We start from the raw sequence: 26,695 nt of genomic DNA on the forward strand, positions 1-26,695 counted from the left end.
TACTAAAGCTAAATTTTCCACAGACTTCTCCTTCTTGTGCTAGTAAATAATCCAAAGCTAGGCAATTTTGATACAAAGCAGTTCTCATCTTTAAAACTCATTTAAATCAGTTCTCATCATTTATAACTATTTCTATTACAGCTAATAACCTAATTATTCTATTAAGTATATATACTGAGGTCCTATAGCCCCAGGATCTGTCTTCTGCCCACGTAGCTGGATCATAATAGGCAAAAGCCTTCAGTCAAGGAGTTAGGCCCGCTTTCAGGGTCAATTCAGGCTTGTGTTACCGTTCGGCCTGTCAGGGTGATCCAGCTCCTGGAAAATGAATCACAATTTTATATAGGTTTAAAAAAAAGAGTTTTTTTTAATGTTATTTTCTCGGGACAACCTGATCTTAGTGTGGGAGAAGTCCGGTCGAGGCCCTCTCACTCGGCAGTCAATACCCATAGGGGTTGCCTCCCTCGGTAGACCATACACACCGCAGTGGAGGGTCCTGCCCCGGTCTTGCCTTCTCCCTTTTCTCCCTTTAGGCTTGTCCCCTTTATTTGGCATCCTTAATTCATGCAGAGCCTCGTTGCCAGAATATTAGTTCTCCCTTAGCTTGAGTTTCAGTTTCCCAGGAGCGGACTCAACCCTCCAAGTTTCAGTAGTTACTGGTCCTTTTATTCTGGATGCGTGGGTCCCTTTCTGCAGTTCTCACAGCTGTTTCAGTAGTCAGTAAAACAAGGTGCAGTCCCTCACATCGGGGGTTCAGTGATTCTTCCCTCCCATGGCTGCTTGTTGAAACACTTTCTTTTTTATCTTCTGACAAGTTAAATAACAGTTATCTAATTTGCTTTGCCGTATGGCCCTTTCCAGGTTCCTGTAGCAGGATTCATCTGATAGCCTTTCAGGTTGTTACAGATTTGACTACAGATACCAGGGTTTTGGCATTCATCAATACCTCCACAGTTTCCCAGCTGGACAGTCACATTCATTTATGTTGCATTCCCTCAGGGGCTCATCACCCCAGTCCTTGCAGTCTCTCTGCTGGTTACACACTTTATTGATATCTATGCATTCTCCACTTCTGCACTTGAATTTGCCAGGTCCAGAGCACTGAATAACATTGTTACAGTTTGCTTCATCAGTGCCATCCAGACAGTCTCTCACACCACTGCACTGCCTACTCCTATGGACACAGTTCCCATCTTCACATCTGAACTGGTCTGGCCTGCAGGTCCAGGAAGGGCAGTTAATTTCATCACTTCCATCCTTACAATAAGGATCTCTGTCACATCGCCACTTCTTGTAGATACATTCACCTGAGCCGCACTGCACCTCACTCACAGAACACTTCACCGGAGGTGCAGGCTGGCGGCCACACTGCTCCAAAGATTCATCCGAGTGGTCGGAGTAGTCACCTTGACCATTGCAGACAAAGCTTTTGGAAATACATTGTCCACTACTGCATGTGAACTCTGCTGCACTACAAGTCACATTGCCACAATTCTCTTCATCTTCTCCACTGTCACAGTCTTTTTCACCATCATATTTCCATGACACTGTTCTCATATGACACAGCTCAGCGCTTTCGTCAGACCCATCTTCACAATCCGGGTCCCCATCACACTGCCATCTGTTTGGCACACACTGACCACTGTTGCACACAAAGTCAGATTCAGCACACATCTTCTTCACACATCTTCTTCACAAAAGCACTCTCATCACTGCCATCTGAGCAGTCTTCACATTTTACTCTAGCACCGTCGGCAGCAGTGCACAGTCAAGCGAAGGCGAGCAGCAGGCAGAGCACCCCGCACCGTCACCTGTGTCACTTATACTACTCCTATTACCCATGCTGTTAGTGTCAGTGGCATCCTCCTTTTCTTTTTGCCACTGACCATTCACCACAACTGGATGAGACACATGATTACTAGTTAGGAAAGAGAGTGTAACGTCTGCTATACGGCTGCAGGCAGTGCCAGCTGCAACCTTAGGTTTGTGAAAGAGCCTGCCGGTGGTCATTTGGCAGTGTAATCTGCGTCTCTGCATTCCTGCCCTGCAATAGAGCTAAGTTGTCATTAGTAATAGTTATAACACCGATCTGGGGACGACTAATAGTCTTTTCTGCATTGCAAGATAAACCTTTTATAAAAAGAATGCTAGAGTGAAGCAGCACAGCCGCTGCTGCCGCTGCCTCCATGGTTACGTCAGACAGGCTGCAGGGTCCTGATGTCCGCCCCTCTGCTCTGTGCCGACTCGCCTCACGGTGAGAGTCGACTGCTGGTGTCCACTGACGCCTCTGATCTCCCGTAGCAACTCGATCTCGGATGTTCCGCAATTACTTCAATTTCCCCGCCTTTTGCAGCTTCTGTCAGGTCTATTCTTTTTCTCTCAGAGCCGTCCGTGGCTCTGCAGCGTCCCAGGGCTCTCTCCGTCCAGCGGTAGTCCCTCCGTAGTTTCTCTGGTCTCCCAGCGCCACTCCAGTCTCTCGGCGCCGCTCCGGTCTCTCGGCCTATTCAGGTCTCAGCGAGTCCAGGTCTCGGCCTGTGCGGGCCTCATATGTTGCAGGAAGCATGTCATATCATGCTCCTGCCTTTTTCTTGTCACAGTCAAAACATTTAAGAGCAAAAAATAGGATACACAAGATACACAAGATACACCGGGCACCACCACTCAAAACTTGGATAAAACAGCACTTCTTTTCAGTCTGTCAAGCACTTCATTTGTCTCTGCCCACTCCCCTTGCAGAGAGTACGGAACCATGGATCGGAACTCTGCACTCGCTTTGCAGCAACACTGCGTCTCACTCACACAGCACAATCGCACACGGAGGCCTCCAGCACATCTCATTCATACCACAGGAATATAATTTAGAATGATAACCAACCAAATAAGTATTGTCTCTGACTGTGTTCTTCGTGAAGTGACTTGTAACACTTTGTTTCAAACCCTTACATTTACACAAATACTTTCAACACAAAATACATACAATATGCAAATATTACAATATACAAAATGTCAACACAAAATACATACATAAAAACACATACAATTATTAACACTCCAGTTAGTATCCCTCCAGCAGCCGAAAACATACCGTTTGTCTGCAGTTTCAGGAGATCTTTGCTCCTGCGGTGAGCAGCTGAGAGTGGAGTCCCCTCCGAGCAAAACGCTCAGGGTGCACCTAGGGGCGTCCGCGCTGCAACCGATCCTGCAGCCGAGCAGAGTGTCTCCTGCCTGGCTCACCAAAATGACTCACAGAAAGCTGACTCCACAATCAGTAAGATTGTAAAGTAGGTATGTTTACTCAGTTCCATGCAGCACGGGGCAGGTAGTCCCACCAGAGTCGTGCACGCCTAACGTGGCAAATTGCTTTAGTAAAGAGTTACATATACATGAACATTCCTATACATATGCATAACCTGTCCCTTTGTGAACAGTCCTCCTTATCTCAGACCCCTTGATTAAAGTCCGAACTGTGAGGTTGTTTTTGATCTGGTTCTCGGGGTCCGAGAGGCTCCTGTTATCTGGTGGTATAAGTGCAGCACAGGCACAAATGTAGCACATATTCATTCCTAATCAATTGCTCTCTAATTTCTAATTCCAATGTTTCAGCTTGTTCTTTTCCGGATCCACAGGTATTCTACTATTAATGTTCAAAGCCTGACAGACCCCGTCCTCCGTGGATCAAAATACATGGGGTCTTAAGGGTTCTTTTGGTCATTCTATCATAAAATACTGGATCATTTTTAATTTACTCTTTAATTTTCTGGGGCCCCTATTGTTCCAATTTCTAATCATTATTCATAATGGACTTTTTGGTCATATATCTGGTAATTTGCTCCCTTTCTGGTCCTTGGTCTTCGATTTTATCTGACCCATCCGGGAATTTTACTAGTGGCAATTCCCACAGCCCTTGGTTGCCCCCAGTGAGAGTGTCTTGCAGGGGGTTTAGGACCTATCACCCACCCACGTATCACTCCATTCACCAGCCCAGCCCCCCCGACAGGAGATTAGAACCAGTGAGAAAACAAAAAGACTTCTACGCAGACTTTAGAAGCCTCAGTTACACTCTCACACACAAACACGGGCAACCGTACCTTTACCCAACCGGACGGTATCTTACGAATCAGTCGTCTTCGTCCAGAGTCCAACCGGACGGTATCCACAAGCGTCTTCGTCTGGGATCGAACCAGACGGTATCCAAACGACTGTCGTCTTCGTCCGGTTCGATCCCGGACACCGGAATCCAACCGAACGGTATCCAAATGACCCTGTCGTCTTCGTCCGGATCTTCGCGCGCAGAATTACAGGCAAAAAACAGCCGGCAAGGGAGCTCAAAAAAAATCGAATTCTTTGCTTACCTTTCACAGAATCACAGAATCACAGAATCACAGAATTTCTAGGTTGGAAGAGACCTCAAGGTCATCGAGTCCAACCTCCAACCTAACGCTAACAGCCCTCCACTAAACCATATCCCTAAGCTCTACATCTAAACGTCTTTTGAAGACTTCCAGGGATGGTGACTCCACCACTTCCCTGGGCAGCCTGTTCCAATGTCTAACAACCCTTTCAGTGAAGAAATTCTTCCTAACATCTAACCTAAAACTCCCCTGGCTCAACTTAAGCCCATTCCCCCTCGTCCTGTCACCAGGCACGTGGGAGAACAGGCCAACCCCCACCTCGCTACAGCCTCCCTTGAGGTACCTAAAAAGAGCGATAAGGTCACCCCTGAGCCTCCTCTTCTCCAGGCTGAACAAGCCCAGCTCCCTCAGCCGCTCCTCGTAGGACTTGTTCTCCAGGCCCCTCACCAGCTTCGTCGCCCTTCTCTGGACCCGCTCAAGCACCTCCATGTCCTTCTTGTAGCGAGGGGCCCAAAACTGAACACAGTACTCGAGGTGCGGCCTCACCAGAGCTGAGTACAGGGGGACGATCACCTCCCTCGCCCTGCTGGTCACGCTGTTCCTGATACAAGCCAGGATGCCGTTGGCCTTCTTGGCCACCTGAGCACACTGCTGGCTCATATTCAGCTGACTATCCACCATCACTCCCAGGTCCTTCTCTGCCTGGCAGCTCTCCAACCATTCCTCTCCCAGTCTGTAGCTCTGCTTGGGGTTATTGCGCCCCAGGTGCAGGACCCGGCACTTGGCTTTGTTGAACTTCATGCAGTTGACCTCAGCCCATCGGTGCAGCCTATCCAGATCCTCCTGCAGAGCTTTCCTACCCTCGAGCAGATCGACACACGCACCTAACTTGGTGTCATCTGCGAACTTACTGAGGGTGCACTCAATGCCCTCATCCAGATCATCGATGAAGATATTAAAGAGGACCGGCCCCAGCACCGAGCCCTGGGGGACGCCACTAGTGACTGGCCTCCAACTGGACTTGGCTCCATTCACCACGACTCTTTGGGCCCGGCTATCCAGCCAGTTTCTAACCCAGCGAAGCGTGCGCCAGTCCAAGCCAAGAGCAGCCAGTTTCTTGAGGAGAATGCTGTGGGAGACGGTGTCAAAAGCCTTGCTGAAGTCAAGGTAGACCACATCCACAGCCTTTCCCTCATCCACCCAGCGCGTCACTCTGTCATAGAAGGAGATCAGGTTCGTCAGGCATGACCTGCCTTTCATAAAGCCATGCTGACTGGGCCTGATCGCCTGCTTCCCCTGCAATTGCTGCATGATGACTCTCAGGAGGATCTGCTCCATGAGCTTTCCTGGCACTGAGGTCAAACTGACAGGCCTGTAGTTTCCCGGGTCTGCCCTCCGGCCCTTCTTGTAGATGGGCGTCACGTTTGCTAGCCGCCAGTCGATTGGAACCTCCCCTGATAGCCAGGACTGTTGATAAATGATGGAAAGTGGCTTGGCCAGCTCCTCTGCCAGTTCCCTCAGTACCCTTGGGTGGATCCCATCCGGCCCCATCGACTTGTGCACATCTAAGTGCCGTAGCAGGTCACCAACCAGTTCTTCATGGATAATGAGGGCCACATCCTGCTCCCCATCGCCTTCCACCAGCTCAGGGTACTGAGTATCCAGAGAACATCCGGTATTGCCGCTAAAGACTGAGGCAAAGAAGGCATTGAGCACCTCCGCCTTTTCCTCATCTCTTGTAACTAAGTTTCCCCCCGCATCCAGTAAAGGATGGAGATTCTCCTTAGTCCTCCTTTTTGTGTTGATGTATTTATAGAAACGTTTTTTGTTATCTTTAACGGCAGTAGCCAGATTGAGCTCCAGATGAGCTTTGGCCTTCCTAATTTTGTCCCTGCACAGCCTCGCTACTTCTTTAAAGTCCTCCTTAGTGGCCTGCCCACTTTTCCAAAGCTTATAAACCCTCTTTTTCCTCCTAAGATCAAGCCACAATTCTCTGTTGAGCCAGGCCGGTCTTCTTCCCCGCCAGCTCGTCTTTGGGCACGTGGGGACAGACCGTTCCTGCGCCATTAAGACTTCCCTCTTGAAGAGCGCCCAGCCTTCCTGGACCCCTCTGCCCTTCAGAACCACCTCCCAAGGGACTCCACCAACCAGTGTCCTGAGCAGCTCAAAGTCAGCCCTTCGAAAGTCCAATACAGCGGTTTTACTGGTCCCCTTCCTGGCCTCGCCAAGAATAGTGAACTCCACCATTGCGTGGTCACTCTGCCCAAGACAGCTCCCGACGATCACGTCCTCCACCAGTCCTTCTCTGTTTGTGAAGAGAAGGTCTAGCGGGGCACCACCCCTGGTAGGTTCACTAACCAGCTGCGTCAGGAAGCTATCTTCCACGCTCTCCAGAAACCTCCTAGACTGCTTTCTCAGGGCTGTGTTGTGCTTCCAGGATATGTCAGGGAAGTTGAAGTCCCCCACGAGTACAAGAGCTGATGATTTAGCAACCTCTGTCAGCTGCCTGTAGAATTCCTCATCCGTCTCCTCATTCTGGTTCGGCGGTCTATAGCAGACCCCGACCAGGACACTAGCCTTGTTGTCCCTGCCGATCCTAACCCAAAGGGACTCGACCTTGTCATTCCCAACCTCGAGTTCTACAACCTCGAAAGACTCTCTAATATAGAGAGCCACACCACCACCCCTTCTATGCCGCCTGTCCCTTCTATAGAGCTTATAGCCAGGCATTGCAGCACTCCAGTCATGAGACTGGTCCCACCACGTCTCCGTGATGGCAACCAAGTCGTAGCCTGCCTGCCGCACGATGGCTTCCAGCTCCTCCTGTTTGTTACCCATGCTGCGTGCATTGGTATAGATGCACTTCAGCTGGGCCATAGCCTTATCCTCCAGCCTTGCCATTGTTCCCCCTGGCACAGCCCCAACAATCCTAGCCTCAGCCCCATCCCCCTTCCTACCTAGTTTAAAGCCCTCTCAATGAGCCCTGCCAGTTCCTGGCCCAGGATCCTTTTTCCCCTAAAAGATAGGGACCCGTCTGCGGCCATCAGGCCAGGTGCTGAGTAAAGTGCCCCATGATCAAAAAACCCAAGATTTCTGTGTTGGCACCAGTCCCGGAGCCACGTGTTTAACAGGTGAGCTTTCCGTGTCCTCTCTGAACCCCTCCCTGCCACCATAGGGATGGACGAAAACACCACCTGCACTCCCGCTCCATCCACTAACCGACCCAGTCCCCTAAAGTCCCTTTTGATAGCCTTGAGGCTTCTCTCTTCGATGTTATCACTGCCCGCCTGGACTATCAAAAGGGGGTAATAGTCAGAGGGGCGTACCAGGTTAGGAAGCTTCCTGGCAACGTCCCTGACCCTGGCCCCAGGGAGACAGCAGACTTCCCTACGGGTAGGGTCAGGCCGACAAATAGGGCCCTCTGTTCCCCTAAGAGTCGAGTCGCCAACAACAATAACCCTCCTGTCTTTCTTGGTGGAGGCAGTCCTGAGGCGCGGAGTCGACCTCCTCGCCCCAGGCATCCTCCTGGGAACATTTGCTACCTCTTCCTCACACACCGGCCTCTCAACCTCTAGGGCCTCAAACCTGTTGTGTAAGGGCACCTGGGAGGGTGGGGCCGGAAGGGGAGGGGATCGCCTGCGATGTCGAGCAGGGACTTGTTTCCATTCCTCCTCAGCTCCCAGATCCCCTCCCTCTGCCCGACAGGGACAGGGCAGGGGGTCCACCCCCATTTGAGAAGTCTCACCTCGGCACCTCCCCTTGAGGCCCTGCAGGGAGTTACTCCAGAAGTCTATCTCCCGCTCACACTCCCTGATGGCCCTCAACCTCTCCACCTCCTCCTTGAGCTCCGCCACCATGCGGACCAGGTCATCCACCTGTTATTCAGGTTCATCCACCTTTATTCAGGTTCAGGATGGCATTAGTCCTGATCTGACTCAAACAGGAGCCACCAAATGGTGGGGCGCCTCTCCTAGATTAAATCAGAATTCAGGAACTATAGCCATCCCGGACGAGCCCCCAAATTGTTATAAATGGCTCAGGATTCAAATTAGGATTAAATAAAAAAATAGGATTTATTGAAAGAATATAAAGGAATAGAGGTAAGCAAACAGCGCTGGGTGCACCGGGAGTCTCCGCTCCACCAGGACGCACACCAGTTACATCAAGCAGCTGATTTTTATGCTCCTAGACTAATACATATTCATTACTACTTCTAAAAAAAATAGATTATTAAAATTAGCTTCCGGGGTGCAGTCCCTCCTACTGGAGCATGCGCAGTCTCCTCTGGGTTCTCTTCTGGGGGTCTCTAGGGGTCTTTCATGCTGAAGGCTCGTAGTCTTCCTCTCCCCCTTTGTACTTACTGGGCACCATGCCAAGTTTATAGAACATCCTCTTCAAGTCTTGTCTCCCAGCCGCCCTTCAGCTTCTTTCTCCTTCCTCTTTATCTCTCGGCCCCCCCTAACCAGATACCAAAGATCCACATAGTATCCCATAACAGTCACTAGTTGTTATCAGTTGTTCTGAAACTCCCAGACACACGAGTAATTAAAACATTCTTCCCCAGCCATTCACAGACACATCTATAGCAGTGTTAAAAATAGAAGTCTGGAATAACAAAAGCAAACAGGTTCATAAATTTAAGAAGTGATAAATTGACTAGAATGAGGGGGAGACTGGGACACACTGCATCTGTGGTTCAAGAATTAAATTGCCAGTGCAGGGCCCAGAGGCAGACAGGATTCAAACAGAATTGTTCTTTATGGACACGAATTGTTAAAACATTCCTCACAATCCCTTATCTTCTTTTTAATATCAACAATTCGTGTCACTTCTGTTGTTAATAACTGGATTTCATCAGTCCGTTCTTGGAGGGTCCAATTCTTAAACATCATAATTGACATATCCCCTTCCTTTTTTAATGAAGTTATTACAAATGTACTATTTATCACCCAGTGTATTAATAACGTAAGGCAAGGTATCATACAAGGTATATACAATAACATAATTACACCATATGACAATAAAAATAACACTCTTTTAACCCATGGTCCACCAGGCAGTCATGAAAATAAATCCCATTCCATATCCTTCCAGGTTTGTGTTTGCTCGCTCACCTCCCCCCTCCTTCTCTGGGATGGGAGAGAGAAATGGGAAAGTGAAGCCTGTGAGTTGAGATAAAAACAAGAAAATAATAACAATAATAATAACAATAATGATGATAATAGTACTACTAGTAATAATGTGTACGAAACAAGTGATGCACAATGCAATTGCTCACCACCTGCTGTCCGATGCCCAACCTAACCCCAAGCAGTCCGGCCCTCCTCCCAGCCTGCCTGCTGACAGGACAGTGAGAAGCTGAATTTGACTTGGTCCTTGGCTTGGTGTAAGCACTGCTCTGTAACAATTAAAAACAATTAAAACATCATCATATTATTAACATTCTTCTCATCCTAAACCAGAACATAACATTCTATCAGCTACTAGGAAGAAACACCCTTTTTATCAATCTTTAAACAGCAATTACTAAAGCTAAATTTTCCACAGACTTCTCCTTCTTGTGCTAGTAAATAATCCAAAGCTAGGCAATTTTGATACAAAGCAGTTCTCATCTTTAAAACTCATTTAAATCAGTTCTCATCATTTATAACTATTTCTATTACAGCTAATAACCTAATTATTCTATTAAGTATATATACTGAGGTCCTATAGCCCCAGGATCTATCTTCTGCCCACGTAGCTGGATCATAATAGGCAAAAGCCTTCAGTCAAGGAGTTAGGCCCGCTTTCAGGGTCAATTCAGGCTTGTGTTACCGTTCGGCCTGTCAGGGTGATCCAGCTCCTGGAAAACGAATCACAATTTTATATAGGTTTAAAAAAAAGAGTTTTTTTTTATGTTATTTTCTCGGGACAACCTGATCTTAGTGTGGGAGAAGTCCGGTCGAGGCCCTCTCACTCGGCAGTCAATACCCATAGGGGTTGCCTCCCTCGGTAGACCATACACACCGCAGTGGAGGGTCCTGCCCCGGTCTTGCCTTCTCCCTTTTCTCCCTTTAGGCTTGTCCCCTTTATTTGGCATCCTTAATTCATGCAGAGCCTCGTTGCCAGAATATTAGTTCTCCCTTAGCTTGAGTTTCAGTTTCCCAGGAGCGGACTCAACCCTCCAAGTTTCAGTAGTTACTGGTCCTTTTATTCTGGATGCGTGGGTCCCTTTCTGCAGTTCTCACAGCTGTTTCAGTAGTCAGTAAAACAAGGTGCAGTCCCTCACATCGGGGGTTCAGTGATTCTTCCCTCCCATGGCTGCTTGTTGAAACACTTTCTTTTTTATCTTCTGACAAGTTAAATAACAGTTATCTAATTTGCTTTGCCGTATGGCCCTTTCCAGGTTCCTGTAGCAGGATTCATCTGATAGCCTTTCAGGTTGTTACAGATTTGACTACAGATACCAGGGTTTTGGCATTCATCAATACCTCCACAGTTTCCCAGCTGGACAGTCACATTCATTTATGTTGCATTCCCTCAGGGGTTCATCACCCCAGTCCTTGCAGTCTCTCTGCTGGTTACACACTTTATTGATATCTATGCATTCTCCACTTCTGCACTTGAATTTGCCAGGTCCAGAGCACTGAATAACATTGTTACAGTTTGCTTCATCAGTGCCATCCAGACAGTCTCTCACACCACTGCACTGCCTACTCCTATGGACACAGTTCCCATCTTCACATCTGAACTGGTCTGGCCTGCAGGTCCAGGAAGGGCAGTTAATTTCATCACTTCCATCCTTACAATAAGGATCTCTGTCACATCGCCACTTCTTGTAGATACATTCACCTGAGCCGCACTGCACCTCACTCACAGAACACTTCACCGGAGGTGCAGGCTGGCGGCCACACTGCTCCAAAGATTCATCCGAGTGGTCGGAGTAGTCACCTTGACCATTGCAGACAAAGCTTTTGGAAATACATTGTCCACTACTGCATGTGAACTCTGCTGCACTACAAGTCACATTGCCACAATTCTCTTCATCTTCTCCACTGTCACAGTCTTTTTCACCATCATATTTCCATGACACTGTTCTCATATGACACAGCTCAGCACTTTCGTCAGACCCATCTTCACAATCCGGGTCCCCATCACACTGCCATCTGTTTGGCACACACTGACCACTGTTGCACACAAAGTCAGATTCAGCACACATCTTCTTCACACATCTTCTTCACAAAAGCACTCTCATCACTGCCATCTGAGCAGTCTTCACATTTTACTCTAGCACCGTCGGCAGCAGTGCACAGTCAAGCGAAGGCGAGCAGCAGGCAGAGCACCCCGCACCGTCACCTGTGTCACTTATACTACTCCTATTACCCATGCTGTTAGTGTCAGTGGCATCCTCCTTTTCTTTTTGCCACTGACCATTCACCACAACTGGATGAGACACATGATTACTAGTTAGGAAAGAGAGTGTAACGTCTGCTATACGGCTGCAGGCAGTGCCAGCTGCAACCTTAGGTTTGTGAAAGAGCCTGCCGGTGGTCATTTGGCAGTGTAATCTGCGTCTCTGCATTCCTGCCCTGCAATAGAGCTAAGTTGTCATTAGTAATAGTTATAACACCGATCTGGGGACGACTAATAGTCTTTTCTGCATTGCAAGATAAACCTTTTATAAAAAGAATGCTAGAGTGAAGCAGCACAGCCGCTGCTGCCGCTGCCTCCATGGTTACGTCAGACAGGCTGCAGGGTCCTGATGTCCGCCCCTCTGCTCTGTGCCGACTCGCCTCACGGTGAGAGTCGACTGCTGGTGTCCACTGACGCCTCTGATCTCCCGTAGCAACTCGATCTCGGATGTTCCGCAATTACTTCAATTTCCCCGCCTTTTGCAGCTTCTGTCAGGTCTATTCTTTTTCTCTCAGAGCCGTCCGTGGCTCTGCAGCGTCCCAGGGCTCTCTCCGTCCAGCGGTAGTCCCTCCGTAGTTTCTCTGGTCTCCCAGCGCCACTCCAGTCTCTCGGCGCCGCTCCGGTCTCTCGGCCTATTCAGGTCTCAGCGAGTCCAGGTCTCGGCCTGTGCGGGCCTCATATGTTGCAGGAAGCATGTCATATCATGCTCCTGCCTTTTTCTTGTCACAGTCAAAACATTTAAGAGCAAAAAATAGGATACACAAGATACACAAGATACACCGGGCACCACCACTCAAAACTTGGATAAAACAGCACTTCTTTTCAGTCTGTCAAGCACTTCATTTGTCTCTGCCCACTCCCCTTGCAGAGAGTACGGAACCATGGATCGGAACTCTGCACTCGCTTTGCAGCAACACTGCGTCTCACTCACACAGCACAATCGCACACGGAGGCCTCCAGCACATCTCATTCATACCACAGGAATATAATTTAGAATGATAACCAACCAAATAAGTATTGTCTCTGACTGTGTTCTTCGTGAAGTGACTTGTAACACTTTGTTTCAAACCCTTACATTTACACAAATACTTTCAACACAAAATACATACAATATGCAAATATTACAATATACAAAATGTCAACACAAAATACATACATAAAAACACATACAATTATTAACACTCCAGTTAGTATCCCTCCAGCAGCCGAAAACATACCGTTTGTCTGCAGTTTCAGGAGATCTTTGCTCCTGCGGTGAGCAGCTGAGAGTGGAGTCCCCTCCGAGCAAAACGCTCAGGGTGCACCTAGGGGCGTCCGCGCTGCAACCGATCCTGCAGCCGAGCAGAGTGTCTCCTGCCTGGCTCACCAAAATGACTCACAGAAAGCTGACTCCACAATCAGTAAGATTGTAAAGTAGGTATGTTTACTCAGTTCCATGCAGCACGGGGCAGGTAGTCCCACCAGAGTCGTGCACGCCTAACGTGGCAAATTGCTTTAGTAAAGAGTTACATATACATGAACATTCCTATACATATGCATAACCTGTCCCTTTGTGAACAGTCCTCCTTATCTCAGACCCCTTGATTAAAGTCCGAACTGTGAGGTTGTTTTTGATCTGGTTCTCGGGGTCCGAGAGGCTCCTGTTATCTGGTGGTATAAGTGCAGCACAGGCACAAATGTAGCACATATTCATTCCTAATCAATTGCTCTCTAATTTCTAATTCCAATGTTTCAGCTTGTTCTTTTCCGGATCCACAGGTATTCTACTATTAATGTTCAAAGCCTGACAGACCCCGTCCTCCGTGGATCAAAATACATGGGGTCTTAAGGGTTCTTTTGGTCATTCTATCATAAAATACTGGATCATTTTTAATTTACTCTTTAATTTTCTGGGGCCCCTATTGTTCCAATTTCTAATCATTATTCATAATGGACTTTTTGGTCATATATCTGGTAATTTGCTCCCTTTCTGGTCCTTGGTCTTCGATTTTATCTGACCCATCCGGGAATTTTACTAGTGGCAATTCCCACAGCCCTTGGTTGCCCCCAGTGAGAGTGTCTTGCAGGGGGTTTAGGACCTATCACCCACCCACGTATCACTCCATTCACCAGCCCAGCCCCCCCGACAGGAGATTAGAACCAGTGAGAAAACAAAAAGACTTCTACGCAGACTTTAGAAGCCTCAGTTACACTCTCACACACAAACACGGGCAACCGTACCTTTACCCAACCGGACGGTATCTTACGAATCAGTCGTCTTCGTCCAGAGTCCAACCGGACGGTATCCACAAGCGTCTTCGTCTGGGATCGAACCAGACGGTATCCAAACGACTGTCGTCTTCGTCCGGTTCGATCCCGGACACCGGAATCCAACCGAACGGTATCCAAATGACCCTGTCGTCTTCGTCCGGATCTTCGCGCGCAGAATTACAGGCAAAAAACAGCCGGCAAGGGAGCTCAAAAAAAATCGAATTCTTTGCTTACCTTTATTCAGGTTCAGGATGGCATTAGTCCTGATCTGACTCAAACAGGAGCCACCAAATGGTGGGGCGCCTCTCCTAGATTAAATCAGAATTCAGGAACTATAGCCATCCCGGACGAGCCCCCAAATTGTTATAAATGGCTCAGGATTCAAATTAGGATTAAATAAAAAAATAGGATTTATTGAAAGAATATAAAGGAATAGAGGTAAGCAAACAGCGCTGGGTGCACCGGGAGTCTCCGCTCCACCAGGACGCACACCAGTTACATCAAGCAGCTGATTTTTATGCTCCTAGACTAATACATATTCATTACTACTTCTAAAAAAAATAGATTATTAAAATTAGCTTCCGGGGTGCAGTCCCTCCTACTGGAGCATGCGCAGTCTCCTCTGGGTTCTCTTCTGGGGGTCTCTAGGGGTCTTTCATGCTGAAGGCTCGTAGTCTTCCTCTCCCCCTTTGTACTTACTGGGCACCATGCCAAGTTTATAGAACATCCTCTTCAAGTCTTGTCTCCCAGCCGCCCTTCAGCTTCTTTCTCCTTCCTCTTTATCTCTCGGCCCCCCCTAACCAGATACCAAAGATCCACATAGTATCCCATAACAGTCACTAGTTGTTATCAGTTGTTCTGAAACTCCCAGACACACGAGTAATTAAAACATTCTTCCCCAGCCATTCACAGACACATCTATAGCAGTGTTAGAAATAGAAGTCCCGAATAACAAAAGCAAACAGGTTCATAAATTTAAGAAGTGATAAATTGACTAGAATGAGGGGGAGACTGGGACACACTGCATCTGTGGTTCAAGAATTAAATTGCCAGTGCAGGGCCCAGAGGCAGACAGGATTCAAACAGAATTGTTCTTTATGGACACGAATTGTTAAAACATTCCTCACAATCCCAAAAAGTGCCAAGGGAATTTTATCTGTACTGTATTTGCTTTATTAATAGGCAGAGAGAAAAATATCAGAGGGTTAGAGGGAAGCAGCACCGAGAATCCATCCTCAGGGGCTCTTGCAGAGTGCTGTCTGTGACAGATGAATATAATTCACTCCACCTGACTGCAGTGCACCTATCCTGGTTCATGCAAGGTAACAGTCAGACCTATGCAGTGTATTAGAAGACCTCCCTCTGTCCAATAATATCACTAAATGAGGAAGAGGAGAGCAGAAGTGCATCGGAGGAGAGATGATTTTATAGCTTCTGTGCTACATGTATGTCTTCTGCACATTTAATCAGCAGATGATGTTTATCACTGATGGAGTCGTGGGCCCATCCTGTTCCTCCTGCCTGGCAAATTCCTGGGCTGGGAGTGAGTGTCTTCAGTAAAGAGGAGTTTCTTTTTGCAGTCTGGAATATTGACACCCCCTCTCTGCCTGCTACAAGCTTGTCCACAGCTTGGCCAACTCATCAACTGAAATATAGACAAGGAGAGTCCTGCTGAATAGCTTCAGCCACTATGGCAGTTGGGAAGAGCTGAGAGAGTGGTCTTCATCACTTTCATCTTCATGGCCTAACCTTGAACTGGTCATCTCAGGCTGCATTTGGATATTTGTAGTGGGTTTACGCAGCAAAGTTTTGGTAGTGGAAGGCTGCAAGGGTGGCTTCTGTGAGAAGCGTCCAGAAGCTGCCCCATGTTAGATAAGGGCCAGTTTCAGCCGGCTCCAAAGGGACCCACTCCTGCCAATAAGCCGAGCCAATAAGCGATGTTGCTTGCTCCTCTGTGAGAGCATATTTAAGAAAGGGGAAAAAAACTTCTGCACAACAGCAGCTGGGAGAGTGAGGAGTGAGAAACAGCCTTGCAGACACCAAGGTCAGTGAAGAAGGAGGGGGAGGAGGTGCTCCAGGCGCTGGAGCAGAAGTTCCCCTGTGGCCTGTGGAGAGGACCATGGTGGAGCAGGTTGTCCCCCTGCAGCCCATGGTGTACAACAGCAGAGCAGATTTCCACACTGCAGCCCATGGAGGAGCCCAGGGTGAAGCAGGTGGATCTAGCCTGAAGGAGGCTGCAGACTATGAAGAGCCCGCACCAGAGCAGATTCTGTAGCCTGTGGAGAGGGGACGACGCAGGAGCAGGTGAAGTGGCAGGAGCTACCACCCGTGGGGGACCCATGTTGGAGCAGTTTGCTCCTGATGGATGGACCCCTTGGTACAGACCCCTATTTGGAGCAGTTCTTGAAGAGCTGCTGCCTGTGGGAAGCTCATGGGATCAGTTCGGGAAGGACAGCATCCCATGGGAGGGACCCCACATTGGAGCAGGGGAAGAGAGTGATGGTGAAGTAGCGGCAGAGACGAATCGTTATGGACTGACCGCAGCCCCCATTCCCTATTCCTCTGTGCTGCTGAGGGGGAGGAGGTGGAAGAGGGTGGATGGGGGGAAAGTGTTTGTAGTTTGTTTTCTTTTTTTCTCACTGTTCTAGCTTGTTAGTAATAGGCAATGCATTTTATTAATCTCCCTATGCTGAGTCTGTTTTGCCTGTGACAATAATTGTTATCTCCCTGTCCTTATCTGAACCCTTGAGCCCTTTTCATCATATTTTCTCCCCCTTTCCCTTTGAGAAGGGGGAGTGAGAGAGCGGTCATGGTGGAGCTTGGCTGCCCAGCTGAGTAAAACCACCACAACGTTAGAGAACTGGCACTGCTGGTGTGGCAGTCCTGGTTGAGGAGGCTGAGCTGTCTGCTTGAGCCTGGCTGTTCATCTCTGGGAACTGGACCTGCTGGGGGGAGCCCTGACTCTGTGGGGATGCTTGAAACAGTTCAAATCCAGATGTGGGCTCAGTAGCACTTTGTCTCACTGTCAGCAGTCCCAAACCTGGGATCTTAGCACTGCTGGAGTCTGTGGGATTATGTCTTAATCTAGGCTGTGGTGTGAAACTTCAAGTGCTTGCTTCTGGCAGTCTGACACCCTCTGACATTGCTAGAAGTTGCTTGGCTGCTCTGAAAAGTATCTCCTGTTTTTGCTGAAGCCTTATCTGATATGTGAAGTGTGAGGTTTATTTTCCTTCTGCTCCATCTCCTCACTCTGAGCTAGCAGCTTCAGCGTTGCTAGCCTAAATACAGCTGTCTCCTCTCATGCCCTGAAGCTTGCTAGCAAAGGGCATGTGGAGTGCCTTGTGGCAGGACGTGCAGAGCAGAGAATACAGTGTTGCATCAGCTGAAGTGCCCAGGAGCAGCCATGTCTGGCAGCAGCCAGGATGTACTGTCCTCCTCCCTGATACTCAGGCAAGCCTGGCCTCTGCTTGGTGTCTGAGCATCTCTGGTGTCACATGGTGCTATGACACAATCACTCCTCTTGAAGCTGGTTTAGACACAGGTGGTCTGATGCCCTTTCAGTGTGTCCGCTTGCCACCTGTTCAGTTGGCTGTGGTTCCTAGCAGCTGTGGGAAACTGCTGATAACAAGTAAACCGAGCTCATCTAGCCATGGGAAGCCAGCTGCCATCACGTAGATGCTGTCAGCTGCTAAGACCTATTTCCAGAAATGTCAGTGTTTGAAGCCTAGAGACATAGTGCTAACACATGGAAAGATCCCACTCAGACTGTTTAAGAAGAAAAAAAAAAACAAGAGAGAAAAGTTTTTGTTTGTTTGTTTGTTTGTTTTTCTAAACATTGCTACTAGCAAATGAACAAGGTGAAGGGCTTTGAGTCCCTCTTCTAACTGGGAAATGCTCTGTGCTCCTCAGTGGAGAGCACCCATTTAGGGAGGGGTCTGTTTTGGGGGGAAGAATGCTGGGACTTCTTTGTTGGACTTTTTTGATATTAGAGCTTACAGGGAAAAAAATAAAATACAGAAGGGTTAAATGTAAAGTATTGGTTGAGTTATTGTGTGGGTATATAAATTTAAAAAGAAAAAAATAAAATCAAAACCAAAACCAAACAAAAAAACACCATCCAGAATCTTTTTCTGCTCAAGAGTTTTAAAACTGTGGTTGACTCCCAACCTCCTGCTTGCTAAGGCTGACTTAGCTAACACCTTAACTCAGCTAATGCTCCCCTTAAGCCAAGAAAACTTCTGAGCTAAGGACCTCATTTACATGTATGCCAACTGCCCAGGAAGAGACAGGTCATGGCCAAAGAGAGTGCAGGTTTTGTCCAACATTTTGCTTGTATTTGAGTCTGGGACCTGAATGTTTCTCAGGAATCCTAACTAGGTAAGGTCATGCATGAGCCTGGGCGTGAATGGTGAGGGTGAAAGGACCATGGGAAGCACAATAACCTATGTGGCTCAGGGGATGTTGAGTTTGTCGACTTACAGAACCATTGGAGCAGCATGCTGGCATTGGAAGTCTGACCCTTTCTGCAGGCTGCTAGCCATATTTATGTACTCAATAAAGCCTACTTGTTAATAGAGCCATGCTGCTTAACATCAGTGGCCTTACCCCCAGAGCATGTTGCATGCTTCAGGCCAAATTATTCTCTCACTTCTTTGATCCAAGCACCCAGTGAACTTCTTGGGATATGAGAACAGAATTCATCAGTTGCCTAATACATGCAGTCCTGACCAGCAGTCATTAGTGTTTCTGTGGTATGGAAAAACTAAGGCTGAAGTACTAGTATGAGGCTGTAAAAGAGCTGACAGTCAGGGAGGGCAGGGTTTAGGAATCTCCAAGGGGCGGGGATGTGCCATTGCGACCTGTTCCCATGGAATTTGAAGACCCTGGTGAAGATCCAGGTATTGTACTTGTGCATTTCCTGCATGTGGGGACAGAGGAGAAATATTGGAGCAGGAGGTGGACAGCCAGAAAGTGATGAATGTCCCTCTTGGATGATCTCTGAGGAGACTGGCATCCCTCAGTACAGAGGGGAAACATAACCCCCATTTTTAAAAAGGGAAAAAAGGAAGACCCGGGAAACTACAAGCCAGTCAGTCTCACCTCTGTGTCTGGAAAGATCATGGAGTAGATCCTCTTGGAAACTATGCTAAGGCACATGGAAAATAAGGAGGTGATTGGTGACAGTCAACATGGCTTCACTAAGGGCAAATTGTGCCTGACAAATCTGGTGGCCTTCTATAGTGGAATTACAGCACTGATGGAGAGGGGAAGAGCAACTGACATCATCTACCTGGCCTTGTGCAAAGCATGTGATGCTGTCCCGCATGATACACTTGTCTCTAAATAGGAGAGATGTGGATTTGATGGATGGACCGCTCAGTGGCTGAGTAATTGGCTGGATGGTCGCACTCAAAGAGTTGCGATCCTTGGCTTGATATCCAGGTGGAGATCAGTAAAGAGTAGTGTTTCTCAGGGGTCAGTATTGGGACTAGTATTATTTAATATCTTTGTCAGTGACATGGACAGTGGGATTGAGTGCACCCTCAGCAAGTCTGTGGACAACACAAAGCTGCGTGGTCTGGTCGACACACTGGAGGGAAGGGATGCCATTCAGAAGGACCTTGGCAGGCTTGAGAGGAGGGCCTGTGCAAACCTCATGAAAGTCAACAAGGCTACGTGAGAGGTCCTCCATATGGCTCAGGGAAAACCCAAGCACAAATGCAGACTGGACAATGAGTGGAATGGTGGTAGCCCCGAGGAGAAGGACCTGAGGGTGCTAGTTGATGAGAAGCTCATCATGACCTGGCAACGTCTGCTTGCAGCCCAGAAAGCCAGCCGTATCCTGGGCTGCATCAAAAGAAGCATGGCCAGCAGGCTGAGGGAGGTGATTCTTCCACTCCCAGTCTAGACTCCACCAAGACTGTGTTCAGCTCTGCAGCCCCTAACATGAGAAGGTGTCCTAGTTTCATCTAGGATAGTTACTTTTCCTCCTAGTAGCTGGTAGGGTGCTCTGGGATGGGGGAGAGAATTAGAAAGAAATGAAAGCCTGTGAGATAAGGATTATTTAATTAAAGGGGAAAGGAAAGGAAAGGAAAGGAAAGGAAAGGAAAGGAAAGGAAAGGAAAGGAAAGGAAAGGAAAGGAAAGGAAAGGAAAGGAAAGGAAAGGAAAGGAAAGGAAAGGAAAGGAAAGGAAAGGAAAGGAAAGGAAAGGGCCGTGCGGAAGCAAAGAGAGAGAAAAAAGCAGTTGCTCTCCGCTTACTCTCAGTTACTCTCAGTTACTATCCGCTTATCCAACTGGGATAATAACAACCCACAACACAAAAATCATATGAGAGCACAGTAGCTCATAGCACAGTAAAACCACTACAGTCCTTTTTGGTGCCCAACGTGGGGCTCGAAGGGTTGAGATAACAATAAAAGTGATTAAAATGCGTACACCTAACACACTTACTTGATGGTCACCATGTTCAGTTTCCTGTTAATATTTGCTTGTTTGATCATATGTCATGCAATCCGTGTCATGTTCTCCTTTCTGCTCTATATCCTATCCAAGAGTGTGCTACAGTCTGTGTTCATTTTTTTAAATTCTCTCTGCTGCCAAGCACTGGCCTTGAGTTTAATCTGGCATTTAGGCTCTGCACTGTTATTTGGGTCTCATGGAAACTATCTTTTAGAGAATATTCAGAATTACACTGCCTTCCTTTCCTCATCTGGAAGTCAGTTTATGAATAATATCAGGAATGGTACCTCCTCCTTCTTTCACAGTGGACTAATTACAACAGTTTTTGAGTATTTTGAATATCCACGTGTAACCCATATATTGCTATTTCTAATTCTGAATAACGGGTTTCCTCTTCTCTAAGGTCGATTGTTTAGAAAGCTTACCTGGGAATTTGTCCCGAAACAGTCTGGTGGCAGGTAGCAAGGTGTGTGGGAGGATATAGGCAGGGACCTGTCACGGGTGTGACTGTTCTCCCACGTGCCTGGTGACAGGACGAGGGGGAATGGGCTTAAGTTGCGCCAGGGGAGTTTTAGGTTGGATGTTAGGAAGAACTTCTTTACCGAAAGGGTTGTTAGACATTGGAACAGGCTGCCCAGGGAAGTGGTGGAGTCACCGTCCCTGGAAGTCTTTAAAAGACGTTTAGATGTAGAGCTTAGGGATATGGTTTAGTGGGACTGTTAGGGTTAGGTCAGAGGTTGGACTCGATGATCTTGAGGTCTCTTCCAACCTAGAAATTCTGTGATTCTGTGATTCTGGGTGTCTCCTCCAATAGTTTTGAACTTCACCCCTAAACAAGAGCAAAATCCTAAAAACCTGATAGAATGTTTGAGTCATATGCCCAGACCCTGACAATGCCAGAGAATGACAGGTTGCTGCATTGTCCTGGGTCCTGGCTTACGCCTATCAAACACTATTTAATGCCGTCCAGCACCCTCAAGGGAGGGAGGAGGTCTCTGAATCTGATGACCAGATAACACATGCTGTGGCTGACCCAGAGGACCAACCGACTATGGTATCAGTCGCCCCCATAGTCAAGTCAAAACAATGGAAACGGAAGTTAGCTCGTTTAGTAAGCGAAGAAGAAGCCTCTCCTAAGAAGGAGGGAGAAGGGGAAAAGGCAGGCACCTCTTTAAGCAGAGCCATCACAAAAACAGCAGGAAGAAGAGATGGAAATCATAAAGGAATCAAAAACCACCCGATTCCTATCCCTGAGTGAGTTACAAGAAATACGAAAGGATTACGGTCAACACTCAGGTGAACACATCCTCACCTGGCTGCTTCGATGCTGGGATGCTGGGGATAGCCAACTATTAGAAGGCAATGAAGTCAAGCAGCTGGGATCCCTCTCTAGAGAAAGGATCATTGACAGAGTAATTGGGAGAGAGACACAGGTTCTCAGCCTCTGGAGGAGACTCCTGGCAGCTGTGAAAGAAAGGTATCCCCACAAGGAAGATACTGCATATCAAGTAGGCAAGTGGGCCACTGTGGATAAAGGTCTCTAGCATCTGCAGGAATTAGCTGTGCTGGAGACGGTTTATAGTGATTTGGACAATGTCCAGACACCTAAAGATCCCAATGAAGTCCAGTGCACAACATCCATGTGGCAGAAATTTGTGCGGAGTGCACCATCAGCACATGCTAGTACGTTGGCAGCATTTAACTGTGATGAGGGGATGGGACCAACAGTGTATAATCTGTCCTGCCAGCTTCAAAAATATGAAGACAATCTCTGCTCCGCTACGGGCCTGTGTCTCGGCTGTGGAGAAACTGTCCCAAAGGCTTGACCATCTCGTAGAACGAGCATATCCCTCCTCATCCAGACGGAATGATATTTCAGCCACTAACAATCAGTATTTTCCTGCTGGAGGGAGAGAGTACCCAAGACGCACACCACGTGGCACCTTGTGGTTTTATCTGTGTGACCACGGGGAAGATATGAGGAAATGGGATGGTGAACCTACTTCAACCCTAGCTGCTCTGGAACGTGAACTTCAAGGAAATACAGCAGCGAGAAGAGGGGCTCCTAAGAAAAACGCTGCTCCAGTTTCTATTGGGCAGTTCCCAAGAGGCAGTAGAAGGGCTGATGTCATTCTTGACCCTGATGAAGAGACCTCTGCTTCTCTTTTGCAAGGATTAATTGACAGATGCTCCAGCCAGGACTAGAGGGACCCTGCCTCTGGCCAGGTAGAGGAGAGGGACAACTGGATTTACTGGACTGTGTGGATCTGATGGCCTGGCACATTGGAACCACAAGAATACAAAGCTCTAGTGGACACTGGCGCACAATGTACCTTAATCCCATCAGACCACCAAGGGACAGAACTCATCTGTATCTCTGGAGTGACAGGGGGATACCGACAACTAACTGTATTGGAAGCTGAAGTGAGTCTAACTGGGAATGAGTGGGAAAAGCATCCCATTGTGACAGGACCGGAGGCTCCGTGCATCCTCAGCATAGACTACCTCAAGAGAGGGTACTTCAAGGATACAAAAGGGTACCGGTGGGTTTTTGGCATAGCTGCTTTAAGCACAGAGAAGATTTCCCCAAGACCTCTGTCTGGGTAGCCACATCGGTGACTGTGGCTGGAGAGGTTGCAAGAGATGTGGGGGCCAAGGTTTTCTGCCATGAATATCCATTCTGCCATGGATACCATGGCCGGGCTCTTCAAGAGCAGGTTACAACCACCGTTGGGAAAGACAGCTGGAAAAGAGAGGTGAGGGCCCCCTCCCTGCTCGCCTTGCTCACACAAACTGCCGTGCCATGCCCTGACTTATGCGCCACGCCTTGTTTGCCCAACCTGTTCACTGTGCTCCTGGTGGCTCGCGCTCCCTAGGGGCTGCCTTTGTACGGCCAGGGAGGGGGTGCTGCTGGCTCCGGCAGCTCCCTCGCCTGCCTTGAGTGGCCTCAATACCAGAAAAAAAGCCCTGCCTGCCTCGATCCCTCGCTCCACAGCAGAACGCGTCTCCCCGGAGCCAATCGCCTCAGTGAGTGAGTATATCAACACCCGTAAATGATAAGCAGCATGACAGGGAACACATATGCAAAGTAATGTGTTCTATAACTCACTTTGGAAAACAGTCAGAGCAGATCTGAGATCAAAAAAATCAACATTGTGATTAGCAACTATTAAACTGATGTAACGCTTATAACAGTTTTGTTTTAACATGCTCTGGTCAGTTCTGTTGTTATCTCAACCCTTCGAGCCCCAGGTTGGGTGCCAAAAGGACCGTCGTGTTTTAACCCGGCCAGCAGCTAAGCACCACACAGCCATTTGCTCACCCTTCCCCCTTCCTCTCTGGGATGGGGGAGAGAATCAGGAAAATGAAGCCTGTGGGTTGAGATAGAGACAGTTAATTAAGACAGGAAAATAATAATAATGATAATAGTACTACTACTAATAATGTGTACAAAACAAGTGATGCGCAATGCAATTGCTCACCACTCGCTGACCGATGTCCAACCTATCCCCTAGCAGCCGGCCCTCCCACCCCTGCCAGACATCCCACAATAATTGCTCAGCATGATGTCATAGGGTATGGCTTACCCCTTTAGCCGGTTTGGGTCAGATGTCCTGGGTCTGTCCCCTCCCAGCTCCTGCTGCACCCCCAGCTTCCTCGCTGGCAGGACAGTGTGAGAAGCTGAAAAGTCCTTGGTTTAGTGTAAGCACTGCTCTGCAACAATGAAAACATCAGCATGTTATCAACACTCTTCTCATTCTAATCCAAAACATAGCACCCTACCAGCTACTAGGAGGAAAACTAACTCTATCCTAGCTGAAACCAGGACAGAAGTCCACAGCAGCATGTCAGAAAGTGTTGGTGAACAAGGGCTTCAAGGAACAGCAGAATGGGGCTGGAGACCCTGGAATTGTGCCTATAGATAGTCCTCAGGAAAAATGATAAGGAATTGTGAAAAAAAAATCTAGGGAAAAAGATAAGAAAACAATGGTTAGACATTGTGCAATTGTCTGGCCTAAAAAGCCAATAAAAGGAACTTCAGTATTTTGGACAAAATAGGGGTCTGATGAAAATTCAGGCTCTGAATTTATATGTAGACAATAAGACTCCTTTTTCAGAGAAGGAATCAAGTTATTCTCCCTATAGTCCTAATATTGCACCGGTGACAGCAGCAATCACTCCAGGAAGGGAGACAGGGACTGTAATTAACACTGTCCCTAGAGGAGGAGTGTACTCTTGGCTCTGACAAGAATTAGAACAAGGTAGAAGAGATATTGAGAATTTTGCCTTCCCTGATACTAACAGTACTCACACTGTGTATCCTCTTAGGGAGGTTGCAGTGGGACAAGGACAAGTAGGTCATGTGAACACTCCCCCCCCCCCCCCCCCCCCAGCAGAGAGGTTAGCAGTTTTAAGAAGGAAATGAAGGAAATTAAGTATTTGATTGATGACCCTATAGGACTAGCAGAACAGTCAGATCAGTTTCTAAGGCCTAATTTTTATTCCGGGGGCGGAGGGGGGGGGGGTCGGAGAAATGTAAATATTGAGTATGTTATTCACTGGAGAAGAATGTTTAGGAAGGGAATGGTTTAGCAGGCAGCTATGCAAGAATGGGAAAGAACTAACACCCTCCCCCCCCCCCCCCCCCCCCCGGACTGAAAGTAATTCTGATTGAGCAGAAATATCCGCTTATCCAACTGGGATAATAACAACCCACAACACAGAAATCATATGAGAGACTTGGGTTCAGAATGAGAAAGTACTTGGGGGTGAATCCTGAGGACCCGGTAGCCCAAGGAATCTTGAAAGTTCATTTTGTGATTAAAGCCTGGCCAGATATACAGAAAAAGCTCCAGAAGATGAGAGGATAGAATGAACAGTCACCGGAGGCCTTGAAGGTGTATGTCAGGAGGGGAGATGAGAAAGAAAAGCAGAGAGCTAAACTAATGGTATTCACAGTGGAACAGGTAGTGAGGCAAAGGGTTGGAAATAGAGAAGAAAACTTTCAGGGGTAGTTAGGCCCAGGATGGAAGGGAGAGGAAGAGAGATGAAGGAATGGCAGGCAAGGAAAGCTACCTGTGTTGCAGCCTAAATCCTAGCAGGGAAAGGCTTTGAGAAGATGATTTAAGTGTGGCCAGGCTGGCCACTTCAAATAGGAGTGTTATAAATGAAGTCTCAACTCAATCTGAATCTAGTAATATTTATACTTATAAAAGGTATAAAAGCTATAAAAGGCAAGTAAACAGCGCTGGGTGTGCGGGGAGTCTACAGTCCACCAACATGCACACACGAACATCAAACATTCTAAACATATAGAACATCGCTTTTACATACTAAACCCGAGTATGCCTATACATACGTACAATCAGAAAAGGTAACAAACAATCCTTTAAGTTCCATGACTTAACAGTCACCATTTTCCATTCCTTTTGTTATAAATGAAGTCTCAACTCACTCTGAATTTAGTAACATAAAAGAATATTTATAAAAGGCAAGTAAACAGCGCTGGGTGCGCGGGGAGTCTATGCTCTACCAACACGCACACGCAAACGTCAAACTTTCCAAATATATATAGGACATTGCTGTTACATATTTACAAGAAACCTGAGTACGCCTATACATATGGATATCCTATCCCCGCTTCATATTATAATTCTCTTTGTGGTGGTCGTTGTGGGTGAAAGGCTCATGGTTTCCCCATCACCATTAGCAACCTTTTGTTCCAGACTGCAGGAGCGGCTTCGACTGTCTCCCTCTTCTTCTGCACATGCTCTGCCCACCACAAGGTTCCCAAAAGCAACAAAACGTGATTGCTTTTCCCGCCTTTCGTTAACCCTTGAAACCACACTAATAATATTATTATCATATAACATTAAACAATAAATGTTAACAATTCTAACCAGCAACCCCCCCAGCAACTTCCGTGCATCGCCTCAATCACCCTTCTTTGTTTCCTCTAAACTCTTTACATTCCTGATGACCTTATCGTTAAGAGTCTGATGTTATCACCAACCAGGAGGCTTTCCGACCCCCATTGCCACATTCCCAAATCTCCCCCTTCTTTATTAATATCAACCATTTTTCTGACAGGAATTAGGAATTACCACTCCATATATAACAATCCCTCCTCTTCTTTTGAATGTCATTAATTTGTGTCTTGGCTTCGAATTTGGCCAAGGCCAATTGAACCATAAAAGAATGCTTTCACAATATTCTCTGTAAGTTTGATAAACAAGTTTT

Source organism: Netta rufina (genome assembly GCF_964035555.1).
Source record: "Netta rufina genome assembly, chromosome: W".
NCBI lineage: Eukaryota > Metazoa > Chordata > Aves > Anseriformes > Anatidae > Netta > Netta rufina.